At 46.7% G+C, this 25,545-nt stretch overlaps 1 long non-coding RNA gene across 2 annotated transcripts in view; it reads left to right on the top strand.

The window, feature by feature from the left end:
• The window catches only part of LOC142826481 (uncharacterized), a 103,934-nt gene that overhangs the window by 68,264 nt on the left and 10,125 nt on the right, over positions 1-25,545 (top strand). For both annotated transcript variants that reach the window (XR_012900644.2, XR_016348808.1), the window contains exon 2: positions 19,426-19,562. This is a non-coding gene — a long non-coding RNA (uncharacterized LOC142826481). The remainder of the gene's footprint in view (positions 1-19,425; positions 19,563-25,545) is intronic.

Genomic DNA, 25,545 nt, shown 5'->3' with positions numbered 1-25,545 from the left:
ATTTTATTTTCTGTTTCTTTTATTGCTAATGCAAACATGTTTTTAATTACTGTATTTAATTACAGAACATCCTAGTTAATTGAATAGAGGCTGGTGCCTCCAAAATTTCCCCCAAAGAGTAGGATGGGTTACCACTTTGCTTTTTGTACTTTGTACTAGCAGCTACGTCCTTTTTCCAAGCAACATCAAGACTCATAGATCTGTTTGTATGAATCTGCCCAGCTGCATAGATGGGGTGGGATGAGAAGCTGTCTCAGCACCATCAGCCTAACTCTCACTAGATTTGGGATGGATTCTCCATAATTACTTCCAAAGGTCTGTACATGTGGGACTGTGATAAGAAGGAGGAAGACAAAGGAGAAATGTTTTGCCTGAGTCTGCATTAAGTTTCCTGTTGAGGGACTTCTGGGGAAAATCATTCTGTGCTGCCAGAAATGCTGTGGGAATGCACTTTCTCCTCCAGGATGCCTCTTCCTCTCCTATGGAACCCAGAGACCCACACACATACCAGGGTATCCACTTGAGTGGATGAGTCCTCTGACTCCCACAAGAGGTAAAATCTGACCCTGGGTTTTTACTCAGTTCTTACTTTGGCAAAGCTGACTGGGTGCAAAAGCGAATGCTACAAAAACATTGTAGCACTTAGCAGATATTGCACTGAAACAGTCACTGTGCCAATTCTGAACTGTTGGCAGGGTTTTTTACAAGAGGTCCTGTACTATATTAGCAAGGCCATTGTATGACAGGAGCGAGTGGCATTGGCACAGCATTGTAGGGAACTTGGCCCTGCTAGTCACTTAGCACTAAATTTATTCTCCACCTGAAAAAGTGGTCACATCTCGTTGCTAAATCTTAGCATGATGTGAATTAAAATGTCCAAGGTAAATTCTATCAGTTCCAAGGGTTGTATGAAGAAATAGAAGTGCTAATACAGGAGGATGTTATTTCTAAGTCCTGGTCTACACTACAGAGTTAGGTTGACGCAAAATAGTTTATGTAAACTTTGAGGGCATGTCTACACTTATGATAAGATCAAAGTTCCGGAGGTTGAGTGTCTAGCGTTCAATTTAACAGGGTCTAGTATAGTATAGTGTAGTATGTAGTTAGGTTGATGTACCCTCAGGCTGTGTTATTCTGGAAAATCAGCCGCTTTTCCGGAAAAACTTGCCAGCTGTCTACACTGGCCGCTTGAATTTTCAGAAAAGCACTGACGATCTAATGTAAAATCATCAGTGCTTTTCTGGAAAAACTATGCTGCTCCCGTTCGGGCAAAAGTCTTTTTCCGGAAAACTGTTCCGGAAAAGGACCAGTGTAGACAGCACAGTAGTGTTTTCTGCAAAAAAGCCCCAATCGCAAAAATGACTATCGGGGCTTTTTTGCAGAAAAGCACGTCTAGATTGGCCACGGATGCTTTTCCGGAAAAAGTGCTTTTCCGGAAAAGTGTCCTGCCAATCTAGATGCACTTTTCCAGAAAAAGCATTTCCGGAAAATCATGCCAGTGTAGACGTAGCCATTATGTATACACTATTGCCAACAACTGACTGTTTTTGGCTTTCAGAAGTCACCCCACAATACCCACACTGACAGTTCAATCGGTGCCAATGCTCCTGATGAGGACATTCCCTGTCGACTCAAGGAACAAAATGTAGATGCATGTGATTTGATTACTGTGGTGGTTATAGGGCTGATGTGAGTTGGTTCAACGTAATTTTGTAGCATGGACATGGCCTAAGTGGCTTAGCCATTGCTGTATACATAGGCAATGCATGACACTTTGACATACAGAATGCACAGAGCTTGATTATGATGGGGACTCAATGTGGCCTCTTCTGATGTGCTCACTAACAATTTCATGTGCGCTTTTCAATTACTGATTAAACATGTTCACCTTACCAATTGTGCCTATTATTTACTAGTATGAATAGCGACTATGCCAAGTCCTAGAATTTCCAACCAGGGATCCTGGTTCATCAAGCAGAGAACACACCTGAGTAAAACAAAGAGAACACCTGAGTAAAATTTCTCCCACACCCACTCTGGAGAACTCAATGTTTAGGTTCATAGATTTTTACAGTCAAAAGGCAACATAGTGATTATCTAGTCTGACCTGAACACTGCAGGCCACAGAAACTCACCCACTTACCCCTCTAATAGATCCATAATTTTTGGCTGAGTTACTGAAGTCCTCAAATCACGAAAAAAAGCTAAAAGATGTTGCACATATATCAAGAAAGTCTGGCTTGGAGTCTGTTTCGAAATTTGAGCCTAATTTTTAAGGAACATCCAGTATAATATAATTCATACCTTTTGGACTATTTTTTCTAGTGTATTTTTTCTGATTAATGTTTTAAATTAATTTGTATAAAGAAACAAACAATAAAAATGCAAAAATATAAAGGACTCACTAATGCCACATCCTTCACAGAATAACCAGTACATTAAAAAAAAAAGTTAACTTGTGGTAGCAATAATGTCTACTCTGCTGTTCATTTGACCTATGTAATCTACACTTGTGCTTTTGAATTCCCTGTGTTGTCTCACTTTCTAAGTCAGAAATTCTTAAAGATGTTCAAAACAAAAAAATCCAACCATCCATGAAAGTGCAGGAGAAACTTGATTAGCTTGTAAATAATACACCAATCCCACAATTCAGTAGATTTTGTACTTTTCAGCTAAATTCTATAGCAGGGTCTTGTGTCATGTTTGGACAGCTGTTGCTATTAAAACTCTTGCCAAGTAAGTTTTTAAAAAAGCCAGCTTCCAACTGCCATAGTAACAATTACCCTAAGAAATTTACAGTCGCTTCAATGCCAAATACTGAAAACTTTCTTGGAGCTACCTTTAGGATTACTTTGAAATCTATTTTACACTGTAGAGTTTGCAATCACTTTGCTTTATCCCACACTCTCCTTTTTAAATTGCAGACCTACCACAAAGTTATAGTTTTAAAAAATGATACTTAGGAGCTGCTCTATCTCAGGGTATGTCTACACTACAAAGTTAATTCGAACTAACAGACGTTAGTTCGAATTAACTTTAATAGGCGCTACACTAGCGCTCCGCTAGTTCAAATTTAAATCGAACTAGCGGAGCGTTTAGCTCGAACTAGGAAAACCTCATTTTACGAGTATTAAGCCTAGTTCGAACTAGCTAGTTCGAATTAAGGGGTGTGTAGCCCCTTAATTCGAACTAGTGGGAGGCTAGCCCTCCCCAGCTTTCCCTGGTGGCCACTCTGGCCAACACCAGGGAAACTCGTCTGCCCCCCTCCCGGCCCCGGACCCCTTAAAGGGCACATGCTGGCTACGGTGCCCGTGCCAGATGCAAGCCTGCCAGCACCCAGCCAGCAGACCCTGCACCTGGCACGGATCGAGCCACCCACCCGATGCCCCCCAGCCCTCCCACTCTTCCCGGGACCAGGCTGGCGGTTCCCGGGAGCTTGCCCGGGACCGCAAGAGGTGGGCACCCGCCTGGGCTAGTGCAGACATTGTGGACCTCGTCCACGATCTCCGCACTAGGCACAGGAAAGTGGCCAGTTTGGGCAGGAGAGCTGCCAGCCTGGCCACTGAGGAGCAGGTGTGCAAGAGAATCAAGGGGGTCCACTGAGACCCCCGACCCTGAGCCCTGAGCTTAGAATGGCCGTACTGGGTCAGACCAAAGATCCATCTAGCCCAGTAGCCTGTCTGCCAACAGCGGCCAACCCTAGGGACCCTGGAGGGGATGGACCAAAGACAGTGACCAAGCCATTTGTCTCGTGCCATCCCTCTCCAGCCTTCCACAAACTTAATGTGGACATGCTAGTTCAAATTAGCAAAATGCTAATTCGAACTAGTTTTTTAGTCTGGATGCGTTAGTTCGAATTAGCTTAGTTCGAATTAACTAAGTTAGTTCGAATTAGCGCTGTAGTGTAGACATACCCTTTCTCACAAAGCCTAAATGCTGTGCAACTGGTTTAACATCATCAATTCACGCTGACCATCTCGTTGTTGACATGTTGTGAAGGAAAACAGGCAGATGCTGATTCAGAATTTCCCGTTTTTGAAGACTGCTACTGAAGAGGTTGTACAATTGCTGGATTGTTCCAAAGTCTGTGATTGCTTCCTTGCATGATTCAGCGCAATCAATGCCAACAAGATTTAGTGCGTGCTTGCCAAACAGGAGAACATACAGTTTGGATTTTGCTCAAGAAGGACTACTTGTACTCCTGAGGAGCACGGGGTATGGAGGGCACCTGGGGGATGGCGAGCCCGCAAGCTGCAGAGCCATCAGGAAAAAGCCGCACTTTGAAGTAGGAGAGAGCCACTTCTCTCTGGCAGCTGGCTGCATGGCTGCACTGCCCCCCTTCTCCTGAGTCCTCCAGCCTCTGTAATGTTGCACTGAACCTAGTGAGTGGCTGCGCCCACGGGCGAGAGAAAGAGTGGCCTACACCTAGGTCCAGACCTGTGCCTAGAAGAGACAAGGGATGGGTTTCAGAACGCCACTATTAAAAATGTTCCAGTGCCACTAGTGTTAAAGCTAACTGGGGCCCACCAAGGCCCATCCATAATTACACCACTGCTCTTTCAGACATTTTTAATCTGCATAAAAATCAAGGTCAGCTTTTTAGCAATAATGAAGAGATTCTATGAGGCAGTCAAAAATGCAAAACAATGAAGTCAAGGCAAAATTTGAACATGTGGACTCTGAAGAGGCACTAGAACTATAAAATATTGATAATTTTGTTGAAATAAGGGAAGAAACATACCCTGAAGACATTGCATTAGGGCCAAAATCTATTTCATTGGATACGATAGACTATTCCTTAGTTAGCAAATAAGCCGAAAAACATAGGTAATACGGAGCAGGCAAATGGAAAACATTTCATTTATGTTTTTTTATAAAGCACTCTTATCCAAAGCACTTCACAATAGTTAGTTAATGGTACAAACAATATTTGGAAAGATCATTAAGTGATCCACTGAGACCCTCAGCAATTTTCAAATGGTCTGTGAAAAAAAGTTAGACTACAAAAACTTCTTCTTAGTCATAATGTAAGAGGAGGATGAAGAAAAAAGAATGAAATGGGAGGTGCAGGGAAAGTAAATGTTCTTTTTTCTTGGCTGGATCCCCAGGGGGGCACCAAAAATAAAGCTGAGAACAGGGCCTCACTAACTCTAATTCTGCTACTGCCAAGTATGCAGCTTCAAGGATCATGGGGCGGGGAGGGCCTGGTGCCATGTGGCAGCAGTGGTCAGCTTCTCTGCACCAGCCACAGTGGCAGGAGTTGCAGGACAGTAGAACATCCCATGCTAGATTATGCAGTTTTTCTGGCGAGGCTGGGTGTTTGAGACCCCTGGCCTTGAGTGTTTTCATAAACCTCCAGAAAACGTTGCCTCATTTCATAAGGGGAAGGCAGACAAACACTCTAGTCAGTTTCACTTTTAGGCAGGAAGTGCTCTTTCAGGTCGTCTTTTTTAATTACCTATTTATTTAAGCCCAATAAAGAATTTTTCCCTAGTTTGTTTAAGGGCTGGATAAATAAACCTAAACAACTCCTGAGTCAAGCCAGGACTCAGAAGTTAAACATTTACCAACTCCAAGAATTTTCAGGCTTCTGTTTATCACTATCTCAGATGTTCCCATGTCTCACCTTCTTACACTTTTTAAAGGCTAAGTTGGGCACGTCCAATTAGTGGACTGATGACTCTGTGTGAGCCAGCATTTCATAGTTTTCATAGACTCATCATATTTAACAGTCTTCCCAGCCCTGTTCCATTATGTGCTTGCTGCTCCTCCATAGCTAATTACTTCCTCTTTTAAGTTAGACCTGCACTGCCTCATTCTGCTAGTGGACTGATGCTTTAAAAATACAAGGTTCATCTTTAATTCCTCTGATGAAATTGCAGGCTACCCAGCTGCAAAGGATAATTTAATGACCAATCAGTAAGCTGCAATTTTTTTTCCCAGCACCCTGTTGAGGTAACTCAGATAGTCGATGGGCAACTTTGCAGGAGTAGAACGGAGGCAAAGTAGCCCAAAGTTGACAGCAGATTCTTTAGCAATGACATTCCCCATTTAATGTGGGTGGGAGGAGAGGGTGAATGGCTCCACATTGTACCCTGTGCCCTGGCCCTTTGCTCGTCTTGCTTCCACAGAGACATTCTGTGTGTCTTTCTCAGAGTGCCTTGTGGTGCTGGTTCCACAGCGCTGATCTCCACAGCGCAGGTTAGGGTGACCAGATGTCCCTATTTTCTAGTGGGCAGTCCCAATATCCTGGATTTTGTGTTATAAAAGCACCAAGCCCCTCCGCCCCTTCCCCGGCATCCTGATTTTTCACACTTGCTATCTGGTGTCCCAGTGTGGTGGAATCCCACTACTTCTATTATGTTACATGGCTCTCTATAGCTGCAGGTAAGAAATTCTTCTGTCACATTCTTAGGACATATTTTGAAGGGCTTGGATTGTACCAGGCAGTTCCAGCTAACACAGTATGACACTGAAAGATACTTTTATCTAAGACCTGAGACCAGGGTTCTGTGTTTCTCCTGCTGTTGGGGGTCATTCCTCACTGTAAAACCCAGGCCACCTGATACAGGATTCAGGGAGGGACAGCCTAGAGAAGAGGATGAATGGCAAGGTGCTTTGCACAGGAGGCTGATAATGTGCCCACATGTCCTGGCCAATAATACCTTCCCCATTTTTTCCCTGCCCCCAGAGATCAGGGTACATGTAGGCATAGGCGTACGCAGCACATTTCATTAGGGTGTGCTCCCAAAGAATTTTTTTAAAATGCACTTTGACCCCCTCCATTAGCCACACCCCTGACCCCTGTTAACCACGCCCTTAGCCCCCATTAGCCATGCCCCTGGAGGTAACCCTCTCCAGGCAAGATGGGCAAATGACCAAAAGTAAAAAGTGTTATGTGACCCCTAACCCAAGGACTTTTCCCACTATCCTCCTACCAATAGGGATTAGTTTGGCCCCCACCAATCCCCGCCCATGCAACTATCCTGCAATTGCATTAATCCAATGTGTGTGACATTAATGCGGGGGTGGAGAGGTGGGGGGGGGGGGAAGTGATCCCTTTAAGAGTTTCCTCCCATGAGCAGAATGAATTTTGTGTTGTGCACCAGTACTGAGTTCATGTGGCTTGTTTAGATGTGCCATTGTGGCATCCAAGTTATTAATAAATATCTAACTTTCCCCTCTGCTGCCATGTCTCCTCCCCTTGCTCCATCAACTCCCCTGGTGCCTCCTGCCCCCCAACCCTTCATCCTCTGCCGTCCTGACTCCTGCACTTCTCATTGCCCTCAGCCTTCCTGAGACCTGCCCCCCTCCACCAGCCCTTCTCTCCCCGCTGTGCCCACTCCTCTAGTAGCCCCACTCTGATCATGTGAGCTACCCCTCCTCATCCCTTCGTCTAACACCTCTCTCGCCTCTCTCCTCTGGTGCTGGTTCCTCCCCTGCAGGTGTCTGCCCTTCTGCTTCATCCCAGAATTCCCTGGCACCTGCATCTTCCCTTACCCCTGCACCCTCCTGGTGCCTCCCCCTTTCTTCACTTCCCCTGACCCCTTTGCCTTTTTTTCCCTGATGCCCACCCCCTCACCACTCTCTGCCCCCATTCCCCTCATGCCCCTGTGCCCTCACACATGACTTGCTCCAACCCCACCTTCCTCATGCCTACCCCTTCTGTCAAGCCTTCTCCCAGCACCTCCCCCTCCAATCCCCAATGCCCTTACCCTCTCCTCTTCCAGCATCACCTTGTCCCCCCTCCCACTGACACCTCCCCTCCTGCTCTTTTCCTCATTTTCTCCACTTCCCCCCTAGCATTTGTGTCTCCTCTACCCTGTCCCTTTGGTGCCTTCCCCTTTCTTCCCCCTCTTCCCTCCCCCTCCGTACAAGCTCCTTCCACCCTTTCCCCTTTCTTCCTCCTCCACCCTCCCCCACTGCAAAAGCCCCTTCCTCTCCCACTCCTTCCTCTTATTCTCCCCTCTTACCTTCAGCTTCTGCCTTACAGCTTGCAGGGCTGGAGTCAGAGCCAGCCCAAGCTGCAGGTCCAGGGAGGGGCACCCCCGGGGTGCCTTATGGTGCTGCAGGGCCGGGTGGGGGCACCCCCGGGGCACCGCATGATAACGCAGGATGGGGCGCCATGCGGTGCTACGGGGACAGGCGGGGACGCCCCGGGATGCCGTGCTGTGCTGCCAGGATGGGCGGGGGCACCCCTAGGTGCCTCAAGGGTGCCTCACCATGCGTGCTGCACTGCCGGGCCAGGCAGGGGCACTTTCGGGCACCTCAACGGCACCACGCCATACTGCCGTGCTGGGCAGGGGCGCATCAAGGGCGCCGCACCATGTGCCCCATACTGCCGGGCCAGGCGAGGGTGCTCCTGGGCACCTCAAGGGTGCCGCGCCGTGTTGCTGGGCTGGGTGGGGGCATTCCTGGGCTCCTCAGGGGCGCCGCGCAATGCTGCTGGGCCACACGGTGCTGCCAGGCCACGTGGAGCCCACAGCACAAAAATGGCTCAGGCTAGGCAGCCTGAGACATTATGGTGTGCCTGGGCACACCCGGCACAGCCCATGCACATGCCTATGTGTGTAGGGTTGCTAGTTCAAGAGCTTGTCAAGGGTGCGCTCACAACATGATCTGGAGAGCAGAGGTCAGAGGCCTCACTTGTGCTGGCCCTGTGAGGAGAGAGCTCCTTGAGCTATGCATACAGTTAGTGGGCCTTTCATTAGCTCAGTGTACGAAACCTGGGATAATACTGTCACATTTGTGGGAGTGATGGGGATGCTGGGACATTTCCAGTATTTAGATACATTTATCAACCATATTCTTCACACCGATCTAGCAGAAGGCCTACCTTATGGCTCCTCCTATGAAAGAAAGTGCATTCCTTCCCCTGGATATGCAAACGATTTGCTGTGGAATACAGGCACAACTGAGCCCAGCTCCTGGTTGGTGTATATTGGGGTTGCACCCCAGATTTCAATGCCAATTTACACTAGCTGTGAAGTTGGCCCAGTTCTCATTAAACATTACTTAACTCAGTGTCTGTGTGTTGGGGAGGGAGGCTGTGCTACACATGCCCCCTCTGTGTTCAATCCATAGAGGACATGGCTTTTTTGCAGCCTCACATAGAAAGCTTTAGCTCAAGCTTCAGCCTTTATAAATAATCCCTGCCAACAGAAAGGGATCCCAGGGAAAGAAAGAAACAAATTGTACTGAAGTAACAGAAAGCTTCATGTGAGTGGAAATGAAGCAAAAGTCACTTACGTTGAATTTATTTTCACTAGTTCTCAGCTTTACAGAGATTCAGCAAAATGAAGTTGGATAATAATCCCAGCTAGTTACAGTCTCCAAAAAGAAAAAAAAACTACAGTACCTTCAAACTGGGTGAAACTTGATGCCGCCAGAACTCTGCAGAATCCCCCACCAGTGTATTTCCAAATCACATTCCTCCATTACTCTGTTAAGTGCTGCCCACTGAATCAACAATAAATCAAGAAACCTACACTATGGTTCTTTTCATAATGAATCTATAAATTTCATGGAATGATGAATTTCTTCTTATGAAATTTCAGTTGAGGCCTGGGTGGATACAAGGAACTCTTGGGTTTGACTGAATTACAAATGCTTTGGTTAAAGAGACATTGTTAAGGTAAAATTTGACTCCGCTCAAGCCCTAAATCATCAATGTTATTTCAGGTTCATTTCATATAGGGGGAAAAATTGGTCTTTAAATCAAGAACTACAACTGTCTTAATCCCAGCTGAGCAATCTAATTACAACAAACCCCATGAAGGTGGGCACGGACATGTCATGAGCACAGGCATGCTTGCTACAATGTTCCTTCTTTTTTCCAGCCTACTCTGGGTATGTCTACACTACAGAGGTTTTTTTGAAAAATGGCCATTTTTCGGAAAAAACTTCAATTACGTCCACGCTGCAATCATGTTCTTCTGAAAGTAAATCGAAAGAACAGAAGTTTTTTTCTGACATTGGTAATCCTCATTCTATGAGGAGGAAGCCTTTTTCCAAAAGAGCTCTTTCGGAAAAAGGCATGTGTGGACAGGGAAGAGGGAATTCTATCGAAAGAAGAGGAAAGAGGAAAAAGCAGGGTGCCCTGGTGGCCACTCCATCTATAGTAATAACAGCTAAAATGAAAGAGAGAATCCATTCAGTGTGGACGCTATCTTTCAAAAAAGCAGATCGTAGTGTGGACGCCGTCTTTCGGAAGAAGTTTTTCTGGAACATCTCTTCTGGAAAAGCTTCCTCTGAAAGAAGCCTGCAGTCTAGATATAGCTTCTGTCCCTATGCAGCTACTACAATGCTAATTTTTAAACCAAAATGGAATGTTTTATGCTTCAGTTCAAGGAGGAATTGTTTGGGGGAAGGTCTATGGGCTGTGTAATGAAGGAGGTCAGCCCAGATGACCACCATCGTGTCTTCTGGCTGTGGAATCTATGAATTTTAATAAGAATTTCCACTGAATGGAAAAAATCTGCATGTGCTGGAAAAGATTAGAAAGAACAATAGCGGGGTAGTGCGGGCAGGCTGGCTTGGCATGGCTTGTTTCCTTTAGCATGAAACATGCAGCATTCTAGATGGGTTGTTTTGCTTCCAGCTCACCTCCCCGGATTTTTATAAACAGGAATTTGTGATCATCAAAGTTGGGCTGTGGATGAAAATCCAAAATATTGGATGCTCATCCCAAATCATTCAAACCTCTTGAACAATTAAAAAAACAGACTTTCCAATGAGATTTCTGGGATTTCAACATCCTGTCCCAGAAAGCAATTTCTTGAGTGTAGTTTACAAGTACAGTGACCCTTGTTCACTGTTGATTTTTTTTAAATTTCAGCATGTTTTCAAGTGTAGTGGGCATTCCTTCCTGGCACAACCTGCTGCCCAGCTGGGACAGGACCAGCTGCACCCAGACAGGTTCCCTTTGGGGTGTCCCATGCAAATGGCAGCATCATTTGCCCCAGTCTCTCTCACCACAAACTGTGAGAGCATTGGCACTGCTCTAAGACTGCTTCCTGTGCAGCTGTACTAGTGTGCGAGAAGTACCCTGAAGGCATCCAGAGAAGACAGCCTCTGTTTGGCCCCATATATGTGCATGCAGCGCCCTGTTACATCTAAATCTTGTACAATGTAATTCCATCTTGCTTTCACAGGTCAATCTCCTAGTTCAATTTTAAACTCAGCTTCTACCTACATTCTCCAGCCCCACTGATACTCCTGAGGGGGGAAAAAAATTATGACTCACTAAGGAACTTGTTCTTTTCTTCTCCAAGAGGCAACATAGCTATGAAATTTTCTCTTCTGCCTGAGGCTCTGAGCTCTGTGCTTGAAAGAACATGCAGTGAAGGGCCATATCTCTGTCACATCCATGAACCAATGGTATAGATCAATATTCCTTTTAAAAAAATCAATATCCCCATAAAACTTGATTTCATTCATTCACCAATAAAGCGTGGAGCATTTTTTAAAGAGCTTTCGTTTCTCCAAACATCTTTCCATTAATTTTTCATCTAATTTTAAAAAATAAGCAAAGATAAGTATGGTGCTTCTACAGTATTATACACATTGTCTATAAAATCTGAGCTTGGAACAATCCTGGAAATCTGGAGTTTTTTGCTAAGTAAAAGGATTTTACTGTTACGTGATACATTAAGTGTTCCCCTTAGAAAGCCTTTAATAAAGGAAATGGTTTGTTTCAGCAGGGGATTGATGTGTGGGCTAAATCTTTCTATACCTTAATTAATTAGAGTTTAAAAGGTCAAAGCTCTGCAGGACACAGGGTATCACTGGAAAGTGGTAAAGCTGGCTTAATGCTTGATGCAGAACAGCAATGGGCAGCTGGCAACCCAGGAGCCACCCCTGGCCTACCAGATTGTTTTATTTGGTCTGCCACAGCCCAGATTGGTAGATGAAACCTGGCATCAGCTGGGAGGGAGCAGGGCATTATGGGGGGAAAGCCCTGCCTGAAGAATAGATGTATGTCACGTGACATTGTAGTGGGCTCTTTCTAATATTCACTGGGAGCCAGTGGGCCCAGAGCAAGGAACTGAGCTTATCTCCTTTGGGACAGGAGCCATCACTGTGTGGAGAGTGTGGGGCAGGCTCACCCTCCACTCCCCCCTTCACACCCTGGGGCTGCAGGACCAGATACTCCTGGGCTGTGTCTACACTGGGCCACTTATTTCGGAAAAGCAATCGCTTTTCCGGAATAACTTGCCAGCTGTCTACACTGGCTGCTGGCTTTTCCGGAAAAGCAATGACGATCTACTGTAAAATTGTCAGTGTTTTTCCGGAAAAACTATGCTGCTCCCGTTCGGGCAAAAGTCCTTTTCCGGAAAAACTATTCCAGAAAAGGGCCAGTGTAGACAGCACAGTAGTCTTTTCCGCAAAAAAGCCCCGATCGCGAAAATGACGATAGGGGCTTTTTTCCGGAAAAGCGCATCTACATTGGCCATGGACGCTTTTCAGGAAAAAGTGCTTTTCCGGAAAAGCATCCTGCCAATGTAGACGCGCTTTTTCCGGAAATACTTATAACGGAAAACTGTTCCGTTTTAAGCATGTCCGGAAAAGGGTGCCAGTGTAGACGTAGCCCTGGAGAGTCACCCTGTGCCCAGGAGTAGGACCTGACCCCGCCAATGTATGGCTTTCCAAAGGGGGTTTAGTGAATGTTTTGGTGCTCTACTAACTTAAAGCAGCCTATCCCTAACATAGGTAACACATGACCCATCTGTCTGCCTGCATTTCTACATGTCCGTAGCCATGTGTAGGAAAGATAGAAAATATGGCAAAAGATCAGCTTGGCTTAACAAGGAGATCTTTCATGATCTCAAAATAAAAAAGGACTCTCATAAAAAATGGAAACTAGGACAAATAACAAAGGATGAATATAGGCAAGCAACACGGGAATGCAGGGGCAAGATTAGAAAGGCAAAGGCACAAAATGAGATCAAACTAGCTACAGGCATGAAGGGAAACAAGAAGACCTTTTATAAATACATTAAAAGCAAGAGGAAGACCAAGGACAGGGTAGGCCCACTGCTCAGTGAGGAGGGAGAAGCAGTAACAGGAAACTTGGAAATGGCGGAGATGCTCAATGACTTCTTTGTTTCGGTCTGATAGAGGAGGTATCTGAGCCTTTAGCTATGATCTTTGAAAAATCATGGAAGACAGGGGAGATTCCAGAAGACTGGAAAAGGGCAAATATTGTGCCCATCTATAAAAAGGGGAATAAGAACAACCCAGGAAACTACAGACCGGTCAGTTTAACGTCTGTCCCAGGGAAGATAATGGAGCAGGTAATTAAGGAAATCATATGCAAACACTTGGAAGGTAATAAAGTGATAGGGAATAGCCAGCATGGGTTTGTGAAGAACAAGTCATGCCAAACTAATCTGATAGCTTTCTTTGATAGGATAATGAGCCTTGTGGATAAGGGAGAAGCGGTGGATATCATATACCTAGACTTTAGTAAGGCATTTGATACGGTCTCGCATGATATTCTTATTGATAAACTAGGCAAATATAACTTAGATAGGGCCACGATAAGGTGGGTGCATAATTGGCTGGATAACCGTAGTCAGAGAGTTGTTGTTAACGGTGCTAAATCCTGCTGGAAAGGGATAACTAGTGGAGTTCCACAAGGGTCTGTTTTGGGACCCGTACTGTTCAATATCTTCATCGATGATGTAGATATTGGGATAGAGAGTACGCTTATTAAGTTTGCAGATGATACCAAACTGGGTGGGGTTGCAACTTCTTTGGAGGATAGGGACATAATTCAAAAGGACCTTAGCAAGTTAGAGAAATGGTCAGAGGTAAAAAGGATGAAGTTTAATAAAGAGAAATGCAAAGTGCTCCACTTAGGAAGGAATAATCAGTTCCATACATTCAGGATGGGAAGCGACTGTCTAGGAAGGAGCATGACGGAAAGGAATCTAGGGGTCATAGTGGACCACAAGTTGAATATGAGTCAACAGTGTGATGCTGTTGCAAAAAAAGCAAATATGATTCTAGGTTGTATCAACAGGTGTGTTGTAAGCAAAACTTGTGAAGTCATTCTGCCGCTCTACTCTGCACTAGTTAGGCCTGAGCTGGAGTACTGTGTCCAGTTCTGGGCGCCATATTTCAAGAAAGATGTGGAGAAATTGGAAAGGGTACAGAGAAGAGCTACAAGAATGATTAAAGGTCTGGAGAACATGACCTATGAAGCCAGGCTTCATGAACTGGGCTTGTTTAGTTTGGAAAAAAGAAGATTAAGGGGGGACACGATAGCGGTTTTCAAATATCTAAAAGGGTGTCACAAGGAGGAAGGAGAAAATGTGTTCCTCTTGGTTTCTGAGGACAGGACAAGGAGTAATGGGCTTAAAGTGCAGCAGGGGAGGTTTAGATTGGACATTGGGAAAAAATTCCTAACTGTCAGGGTGGTCAAATATTGGAATAAATTGCTGAGGGAGGTGGTGGAATCTCCCTCTCAGGTTAGATAGACATCTGTCAGGGATGGTGTAGACGGAGCTTGGTCCTGCCTTGAGGGTGGGGGGGCTGGACTCGATGACCTCTCGAGGTCCCTTCCAGTCCTATTATTCTATGATTCTATGATTCTATGTGCTGATAAAACATCAGTCGAGAGTATTGCAGCATAGGTAACTATTGTCTGCACAACATCAGGAAATTGTAAAGTGGCTTTTTGGGACTGCTTCTTGATCAGAGAAGATGGTTCTGCTTCAGAGATGGTTAAAAGGATACTAGCAAGTGAATCTGTATAGGCTTATTTTTTCAACTCTTTTCTGTAAGTCATTGAAGAATGGAAATTATGGGACAGATCCCCTCTCTGCTGATCTATAGTAGCTCACACTGTGGTCCCCTATCCACAAAACTAGGGATTTTTAAAAAGAATCTCATTGATAGATGGCTAGATTTCAACAACCCAACTCTAGCTACAAGTTGGACATTTCTGATCCAGCACCCTCAGGTCCTGACTGGTTCCAAACCAGGAAGTTTGCTGGTCTGGAGAAGGTTCCTTGCCACAGCACCCGCAGCCACTGACTCTGCCAGGTCCAGGGTAGGGGTAGACTACCTCCAGCCCCTGCCAGGTTGCTGGCCCTGCTGCTCATACCCTGGCTGGACTGCTTGCTGGGCTCCAGCAGCCTGAGCTGCTGGGAGCTGGCTCTGGCCCTGTGAGTTCTAGCCCCACTTCTTTGGACTGTCCATTGTCACATACTTGTGTAACAGTGGCTTCAACAGATGTGCAAATATCAGGCAATTGTGTGCCTAATTACCAACTGGCATATAAAATCACCCAATTTGTGTGTGCAAATGTGAGTTACAGAAAGAAAATCAAAGGTGTGGTGTGTTGGGAGAAGAGATGTACGGTAAGCTCACCCGCTTCACCAGAGGCTGAAAACTTAGTCTATATTTCAGAGGGTTATTCATTGGTATTTGAAAAATAAAACAATACCCATATAGAGCACAAAGAGTAATGCTTTATAAACACCTAACATGAATGAGTCAATCCTTTGGGTCTATCCAGCCTCTTATGTAACAGAGATTTCACTCCCTTTACATTGTGTCTTGTTCATTTTTCAGCATGTTTGCTCAAGTGTACAAGTGAAAGAGACAGGAGAGAGACATTTCAATTTAGAAACCAAGATAAGAAACACCTAGAGATAGCTGAGCTATAGGCTAAACTCCAGAGGCTGTAGTGAGCAAGGGAAGGGGGAAAAATAGAAATTCAGCTCAGCCTTTGTGATAAGAGCAATGGCTCCAGGACACCAAGAAAATTTCAGGGATAGTAATGAGGGAAGGAAAGTTGATGGTAGGAGTCGCTTGGGCAGGCAAGTGCAAAAGATGCCTGGAAGAAGGACCCCATAGCCAAAAGAAGAACAGCAGACAAGCAACAGAAGGGGGGGGGGGATTGAACCCATGTGTGCAGAGACCAACAGGTTAGCAGTTTATCACCTTAACCTCTCAGCCATTTCACTTGCTGATAGCTGCTGTTGGCCATCACCTCTCCTTTGAGTGGCTCATGCTGGCAGCCCAAGGCAGGATGAAATTGCTTAGCGAGCATAACCAGTCAGCATGCCAGTAGTGTAGAGGCATCATGCAGGAGTCCTGTTCCTGTGAGCTGGGTTTGAGTCCCAGCTGGTGCATGCTTACAGCAGCAACAGCCAGCCTTCAGCCTCCTCCTACTTCCTTGCCTGCTATTCCTTAGTACAGCCAGTGGCAGAAGAGCCCCAATGAGGGGGGAAAAAAGACAGATGGCCCAAGAGCAAGGTTTTCTTCCAAGCTACATGTTTAAAGCCCAGCAGATGAGCAGTCCCTCTAGCTTGGCTGCTTATCAGCATTGCCTCTTGTCCTTTGGCTGCCAAAGACAGGCGCCCAAGCTGGCTAGAGAAGAAGCAGCGCTCTGTGGCTGTGAGCGTTGAGGCCTAGGAGCCTCATGGGAATCCCAGAGGCACAAGAGGTGGTGCTGTGGCAGCGCCCCCCCTTGGCTGTGCCATGCAGATCTGTCACCACTTGTCCTGGACCTTCTGCCTGAAGTACAAGGAGCTGGCTTCCCGTCTTCCTAGGTGAAGGAGCTTTGCCTCAAGAGGCTTCTCCCCTAGCTTCACTTCCCAGAGACTTCAAGCCTAGGCAGTGCTAAGGACTGAAAGGAGCATGCTGAGGTGCTGCCTGGGGGCTGTCGTGGTGTGCGTGGTATGCTCTGGGCTGGCTGCCCCAGCCTCACCCTTGTCTACATCCCCACCATTTCCTGGAGTGGCACACTTTGCCTAGGGAGGCTGTTGATGCTCCAAGTCCTCACATCCACTGTGAGGCATGTAAATGCTATTCACCCCCTGCCCCCATACACACACACATCCCATTTTACACATTCTGAAAGGTATTTAACTGCCTAAGGAGATTTTCAAAAGTGTTCAAAGAGGATGGGCATCTATTTCCCATTGATCGCACTTGGAGTTTGGAGCCTTTCAGTTCCCAGCACCAATCTGCATATATGTGCAGCTACAGACCTTTAAAGATCTGGGTCTAAGCAATTAGGTTAGTGAAATATAGCTTAATGAAATCAATTAAGAAACTTCCCAGGAGTTTATCTGAGCGCTTTCCCTGAAATGCAAGTTGGTACTTGGCTGTCAGCTGTGTAAGCAGTGTAAGCAGCCTTTCTCATTTCCTCCCTTAAAATATCATATTGTTCTGTACAGTTATGGTCTTCATTTTACAGAAGCTGTCACAGAATTGTGTGGAATTCCAGGATAATAGTCCCAGGGAGACACAGAGCCGAGGGACACAGAATTACTGCTCTTAAAACTCATTGCACTCTAGCTGCGTTTTATTTTTTTGGTGGATGGGTAGATAAATCTATAGACACATAAACAGTTATATAAGATGCACAGTTCATTAAAGTTTATAGCTCTTTTAAAAGGTAAATCTTGATTCGCATGCCTGTTTTGCACACAGCACTGAATTAGATTTTGGTTTCCTAGGCAGTGTGGCAGGTGCATTAATCTTTAATACAACAGCTTTACAGTGAGACAGTGATGTTAAGTCCCTGGTGCTCTAAGTCAAGCCAGGCCACTGACCAAATTAAAACAGTTCTTTTCCTCCCTACTCAAGCTTTACTACTCGGTGGGTGGGGAACAACACATAATCCAGCTAATTCCTGGGGAACGTCAACTCTTTGAAATTAGTAACAGTGAAAATAGTAGCAGTAGGTAATATTTCTCGTTGCGAAGAATAGCAGTATGGCGATGGTGGCTTGGGCTAACAGCCTGAGCACATACTGAAGCAAGCAGGTGGGATTGTACTCAGGTAGCTAGCAATGTTCCCTCTAATCTTTTCCATCCCTGTGCGGAATAAATTTTTTGTGTGAACTGAGGCATGTGCAAAAGTGCACCACCAGCAGAAACATAATATCTAGTTGTGGGCACCTTGGTGGGCAGCATTTGAATCGCACAGATACACAGCTTACAGAGAACACTGGTGGCACTGGCTAGTTTGAGCCATTACCTGTGCCCCTCTGGCCACATTGCTATTTTCAGCATACTGACTGAAGCAGAGTTAGTGCATCTCAGTTGGGAGCCCACCTCTCAACTGAGATAGAGACATTACCCTGAGGTTCTCCTGACTGTAGGAAGAGGCTAGTGATTCTTCTCTGTCTCACAGGGCTGCTGCGAAATTTGATCCGTACATATTTGTAAATTGTGTTCTAATCCTTAGCTGCGAAGGGAAACGTGCACCTTTGCAGAGGGACCCACCTGGAGCATGGAATGTTGCACTTAAAGGCAGCAGAGTGCATTTTTGCACTTACAGCGCTTTCTGTTAGAGGAGAGCACTGATCTGCAGATATTAATGTAGGTTGAAGTAGCTTTATTAGGTAAAGTGTTATCTGCATTTTCTAACTAAGAAAGGAAATCAAGGCATTTGGAGTTTCCAGCATAAGCTCATGAAGAAAGTTTGTAGCAGGAGTAGAACATATATCTCACAAGTCTAGCTGGGAGTCTCAGCTACAAACCCACCTTTCCTCTCTCTAGGGTCACTTTGGCCAGAAAATGTGACACCCCACATTTAGCTGCTCTGACTCGCTAAAAGATAGAAACCTCCAATTTCTCAAAATTGCGGTGGGAAAAATGAAATTCATTTTCTTTATTTTATAAAGACTGAAGCGCACAGTGGAGCAATACTGATTCACCTCAGCTAAGGAGATGGGCCTACACACCTTAACAATGTATTTCTGAAGTTGCTATTTTCTTATAATTTTCCAAAGCAATCAGGTGGCTGAAGAAGAGAGATGATTTAAGGCTGTACATCCAAAGACTGGAAAAAACTGTAGCTCATTCAGGCACTTATAATTCTGACAAAGACACCTTTGTTTTGATTTCAGGAAACAACATAAGGCAGCTTTATTGTTAATTGGAACAGAATGATGCATCTCTAACAGAGACTGGCCTTGTGTCAGCATAATTAAATTTGCATGTTTAGGAAATTTTGAAGATGTTCGGAATTAAAATAGCTTTATAGGCAGATTATCTACTCTGGCAGGTGAAGTATTAAGCAATCGTGTCAAAAATAACAGAAAAAACTAGGTGCTTGTATATCACTTCAGCCATTAAATAAGCACTGATGGCACTGATTCTGTCTCTGTTTTCTGAGAAACGCATCAGGAATTGTATTCAAGCAGCTGTAAACTGCTGATGATTTTTTTTATCCACCCAGTGATCTTGGACTGTTGGTAACATCACAGATATTCTTGTTTTCAGTACTCTGAACTGTGTAATTAAGGTACCTTGGGGAGAAATCAATACCATGTATTACCTTTGAAAAGCATATTTGCTGACTAACTTGCCTTGCTTACTGAGAAATATCGGAGAGTCACAGGTGGCAGTGTTTAACCACTAAATCTGTTTTGTTTGTCTCAAATCTTTCTTGTCTCAGAAAAAAAGAAGTTAGAGTACAGCGGCTGGCCATGCTTTCAGTTTCGAAAGAGTGGGGGATTGTCTCTTCGCCTCAACGCTGGTTTCAAGTCTCTGTAGCTTCACTCACTAGAATGGACTTGCCATTGGTTTAAACTGGTAAGTGAGAGAAGTGTGGAAACAATTTTTGGAGTAGGGGTGCTCAACTCCACCCCCTCTTACTGCTGTCTGCACCCATCACTGACCCATGGAGCTAGGGCCAGCAGCTAGGACACTGCATGAAGGGCCAGCGGCTGGGACACCACACCTGGCAGCTGGGTGGGACCCTGCATGTAGGACTTGGTGGCAAGGCCAGCAACTGAGTGGGACCCAGGACCAGCAGCTAAGACTCTTCACATGGAGATGGTAACTGATGGGACTGTAAGCAGAGATAACAGGTGGGGAACAGTGGGGCTGGCAGCTGGAAACCTGAGTGACAGGGGCAAGGAGACTGTGGCTAGGAATGTGGGCAATGGGTGTGTGGCCAGGATGCCCAAAACCTGGAGGTGCTGCAGCACTGCCCACAGCTCTACTTCCATAGCTATGTGAGAGCAAAGCAAGCCCTTCATATTTTACCTTCCCCCCCCCCATTAATGCACTTTTAAACTGTGGCAGACATCAAGTATCCTTCACTGTCCACCTCTAATTGTCTTTATGTGGAAACTTGGTGGAAGGTAGGGGGAGGGAACAATTCCTGAGGATGACTGTGGATCACTATGAAGTCCGGCTAAGCACCTCTAGGTCACTTGTCACATTTCTAAGCTGTAATAGCTTGATTACTTCTTAGACTTCCAGCTTGTCACTCTGTTCTGGACTTATATTTTAGCAAAAATCCTTTTTTACGATATTGAAAAAATTCAGATGGGTGAAATTCAGAGCCTGGTAAAGATTATTCAGTTCTTTGGGGGACTGATGCCATTTTGCAGACTTCTAGACCAAAACGGACTGTATTTTATGGGTTGGCTTGAAATGACCCATGTCATATAAGTAGGCGAGGGTGATTTTATTATAAATGTCTCATTTGTCAATGGACCTGGGCTTCAGTTAGGATTGTAGGCCCAGAAGGAAGCTCTTGGGTCACAGAATTGGATCCCTTGCCACAGAGGGCAACCCCAGTATAATCCTGTTAACGAGTTTGTCAAGCACCGTCTTAAAAATAGCTAAGCTGTTTGACCACACAACGAAGCAGACAGAAGCCATGGAAGTATTGACCCTCCCCAGACAACCGCTGGCACTCAACTGGCGCCCCCTTGCTCCCTTTGCTACAGTTACATGGTATCCAGGGACATGCTGGGCCAAATAATCAGTCTGTTCCCTGAGATTTTTCCTCGATTGTTATTCAGTCAAAGCTCCTGTGGCAGACAACTCCACCCAGAGACTCTGCACACCTTAGAACCCCTGCTGACACTATCTCACTCAGTGGCCTGGAGCCACTTAATCTCTTTCTCTCAGGCTCCCCTCCATAAAACAGGATTAATCCCTATTAGCTGTTGGAGGCTTAATGATTAAGTAAATAGGATTTTTTAAAGCTTCGAATTCAAACTACTATTTTTTATCATTGTGAGGGAGTTCACGCACCACTGGAACACCTCCTCATGGCCAGGCATAAAGGTTCTCTCCTTATCTGGTGCCAGCTGCGAACAGTTGCTCCAGTGCTGCTGTGGTCTTTTCCCATAATTTGGCCCTCTGGCCAGGTTGTTCTTTATACCACCCCCATCTGGGATTAGAAAGAGTCCAACCGAATAAACCATCCAAACATCCAAAAAATCTTCAGCCCAACTCCAGGCCTTGTGGCCTCGATGCCTTTCTCCCTGGACTCTCTATACCATCCCCGTCTCTTTCTGTGAACTCAGGCCACCTTTCCAGTGCTGGTAGGGAAACCTGGGCCTTCCCACTACTCCACCAAGTTCCAACCTGGGGACTCTATGTAACCTGAGCCAAGGTCTGCTCAGTCCATGTCCTCACTGCTGTTTCCCTGGGATGCTTCTTATCCAGCCTCTCTTAGGCCTTCTTTGCCTCTCTCACCTCCCCCATCCCCAGGCTTTGCAGATTAACCCTTTGTTGAGGGCCAAGACTTTCAGGACTCTCCACTGGAGCCTCCCAACAGAATCCCACACCCAAACATGTAAACAAAAATATACTTGACTTGACCTCCCTCTCAGTTAGACATCCCTCAGAGCTCTCTCCCTGGAAAATCACTTCCTATCCTTTTGTCAGGGCATCCCAAGAGAGCCTGCTCCACTCTGGTGGCTGTTCTATGTCACTCATGGCTTCTTGCCACCCTCCCCTACTTATATGAGGATTGCAGGATTTGCTCTTCCCTATACAGGCAGTCCCCGAGTTACGCAGATCCGACTTATGTCGGATCCGCAGTTACGAACAGGGATTTCTCGCCCCGGAGGACTCGAGTGGCGGGACACCTGATCCCGCCGCCCGCCTTCTCCGGGGCGAGAAAAGCTGCTCCCTGTCTCCCTGGTCTGCTGGCTCCGCCAGCAGACCAGGGAGACGGGAGCAATGCGGTGGAGCACCGGGGGCCGGACCCGCGGCCGCTTCCAGATCAGCTGGAAGCGGCGCGGGTCTGGCCGGGTGCTCCGCCGTTCTGTTCAGCGTCTCGCTGGTCTGCAGACCAGGGAGACGCTGAACAGAGCGGCAGAGCACCCGGCTGGACCTGCGCCGCTTCCAGATCAGCTGGAAGCGGCTGCGGATCCGGCCCCGGTGCTCCGCCCTTTTGTTCAGCGTCTCTCTGGTCTGCAGACCAGGGAGACGCTGAACAAAGCGGCGGAGCACCCGGCTGGACCTGCGCTGCTTTCAGATCAGCTGGAAGCGGTGCGGGTCCGGCCCCAGGGAGACGCTGGGACCAGGGAGACCAGGGAGACGCTGAGCAGAGCGGCGGAGGACCCGGGCCGGACCCGCAGCGCTTTCAGCTGATCTGGAAGCCGCGGGTCCACCCGGGACCTCCGTGGCTTTGCTCAGTGTCTCCCTGGTCTGCAGACCAGGGAGACGCTGAGCAAAGCCGCAGAGGACCCGGGCCGGACCGCGGTGCTGATCTGGAAGCGCCACGGTTCGGCTCGGGTCCTCCGCAGCTTTGCTCCACGTCTCCCTGGTCTGCTGAGGGGGGGGGGGACACAGCTAGTGCCCCCCCAGCAGACCAGGGAGACGTGGAGCAAAGCCAGGAGCCTGTGGTAGAGCAGGTGGGGCACTGCCGGTTGGTCCCGCAGCACCGCTCCTTGGCGCTACTGGACCAACCCGGCAGCACCCCAGCTGCTCTGCCCCAGGCGTCCTGATTCAGCTGCTGATCAGTTTCAGCAGTGGCTGAATCAGGATGCCTGGGGCAGAGCAGCTGGGGTGCTGCTGGGTTGGTCCAGTAGCTCCGAGGAGCGGCCGCGCTACTGGACCAAGCCAGCAGCACCCGAGCTGCTCTGCCCCAGGCGTCCCCAAGTTAGCCGCTGCTGAAACTGACCAGCGGCTGACTACAGGAAGCCCGAGGCAGAGTTGCTCTGCCCTGGGCTTCCTGGATTCAGCTGCTGATCAGTTTCAGCAGCAGCTGACTTGGGGACACCTGGGGTTCTTACCTTGAATCTGTATGTAAGTGGAACTGGTGTCCAGATTCAGCGGCTGTTGAAACTGATCAGTTTCAGCAGCGGCTAATGCCAGTTCCGACTTACATACAGATTCAACTTAAGAACAAACCTACAGTCCCTATCTTGTACGTAACCCGGGGACTGCCTGTAATCGCTAAACCCCGAGATTGAAGGGTAATTCTTTCCCCGCAGCTCCCTTCTTCTGTAAGCTTCCTGTCTTCATAATCACCACCCAGCCCTGCCTCAACTGGGCTTCATATCTAATTAAGGGTGGCTCTCCCCTGAGGGGCAAAGGTAGCACACTTGGCAGCTCAGGTCTCCATTAACCCTTTCATCACCTATGTGTCATATTTCCTCCAATCACAATTATTATTAGACTAAATCAGGGACAATGTAAAATCTTGGTGGTAAAGAGATGGAGCGAGCCATTTTGCTTGGCAGCCCTGTGATTGCGAATTAAGTCTCTCCTCTCATGGCGAATAAGATTTAAAGAGCAGATGAATGTGAATTGGAATTTTCTGCTGAAATGCAGCACGGAACTCTTCCTTTTGAAGTCACAATCATAGACATGGAGCATGAAATTGAAGTCAATAATTAGTAAGTGAATCCCAAAGAGAAAGACTTGGCAGCTTTGGCCTTCAGGCTTTGTGCTAAGTGGTTCCTTGGACAGATAGGGGAAACACTTCTCTGTAGTTGCACACTACAGCAGAGTTCAAAAGGCTTTACCTGAGGACATGACAATGTGGTGAGTTAAGCCCTGAGGAAAATAAAGATACTGCAATGCAGATCAAAGCTGGTGGTTCAGCAGAGCCTGGTTCAAAGCAGCTTGCCAGAGAGCTCTGCAAAAAACTCAGTGACAGGAACAAGCTGATTCTGACTGAGCCATCAGGGAACTTGTCATCAGAGTCATTGCGAGATGAGGGGCTATTTGCTGATGTTATTGCTTCTGTGGAACATGGAGTGAAGTATTCAGCTCTTTCCCTTTCACTTTGAGTGTAAACTTCTTGGTCTTGGTTGCTCACATACCTCAACATGATTTATTTCATGTCACTAGAAAAGCAAACACACTTTTCAGGCTGTTAACATTATTGAACGTTTTTATAATGGAGACCAATTAAGTTATTGTTGTTGTGTTATGAAGCCCCAGGCCACAATGCTTGGGCCTGATCTGGGGCCCCCTGATGACAATGGACAAACTCCCAATTGTCTTTGGATCAGTCCGCTAATGAGGAAAGGGAACTTACTGAAAAACGATGCCTGAATCATTATGTACTTGTGGTTTCGTGGTCAGTGCTCTGTGCTGCCTTTCTGCCTCCCTGGGGGGTTGGTTCTAACACTTTTGGTGGGTTGACTCTGGTTTTACACTGATGTAAATAAAATTGAGTCTGTCTGGCTGTGTGAATTGAGAAGCCAAGGTGTTCCTTCCCAGAAGGAGGAGGGTCTTGTGTTTTTCAGTGGTGCTACAGATTGCCTTGAAGTTGATCTCAGTAACAACCCACTTAAACTGTTTATTAAGGCCTGAGTTTTTCCACACGAAAAACATTTAGATGGGAGCAGGGTAGTAAACTCTATCCTCTGTAAATTTTAACCATTGGGTCCTTTGTTTTCCCCCATTGCCAAAAACTGTGGTACAGGCAGGATGCAGGGCTTGACAACTGGATAAGTATCTATGAGCGGCAAGGAATGCACACACCAGAGGCTTCTCAGGAGGTGCACAGAATGTCTCCTTCTCCACCCTCCAGTCTAGCCACCTCAGTAATGGCTGGTGGCTATGGGAGATACCAGTAGTTGTGAACAACACTACATGACTCTTCTGATAGGGATCACAGAGCAGGCAAGGCCGGTCAGTGTCATACACGGCAGCATTAATACATTCACAACGGTAACATAGACTGTCATTGGCTCTTCCCTCTGCTCCTTGGTCACTCCCATTATTAGCATGCACCTTTGTGTGATCAGGAGAAGATTCTGACAGCTGTTCACACATCCGACATCACCAACTTGTGGCATCATCCTTTTGTGACATCATAAGATTTCAGTCCTGTCCACATCACCAGGGGCGGATGAGAGTGGTGGGGCCCCGGGCAGCGAAATTTCGTGGAGCCCCTCCTTTGACACGGCGCATGCGCTGTGGCACCACGGTGCATGCGCGGGGCCTCGGGAAGCACAGGGCCCGGGGTAGCCGCCCCGCTCGCCCTGCCCTAAATCTGCCGCTGCACGTCACACAGCATATGCTGGAGGTGGCAGGGAGGGATGCCTCTCTAGTCCAGCACTTGCTGGTCCAACAATATCCATAGTCTGGCATGAATTTAATTAGCTGGATGTATCATGGGTGTATCATGGGCATGGCCAGGTTCCCAAAGTCCCCTAAAGTTTGTTTACAACCACCAGTCTTGGCTTTCAGTGTTCTGTGCTGTTATTTAGCTCTAATTTACCACTACATATTTTCTAAGAGCCCAGTAAGCAGTGAAAGTGTTGGTAATGTTGCTAGACAATATTGACCTCTTGTGGTTCTGCAAATT

The sequence above is a fragment of the Pelodiscus sinensis genome, chromosome 1, assembly GCF_052426305.1.
Source record: "Pelodiscus sinensis isolate ZL-2025 chromosome 1, ASM5242630v1, whole genome shotgun sequence".
Lineage (NCBI taxonomy): Eukaryota > Metazoa > Chordata > Testudines > Trionychidae > Pelodiscus > Pelodiscus sinensis.
The sequence above is the reverse complement of the archived record's forward strand: the minus strand, read 5'-3'. Positions and strand labels throughout refer to the sequence as shown.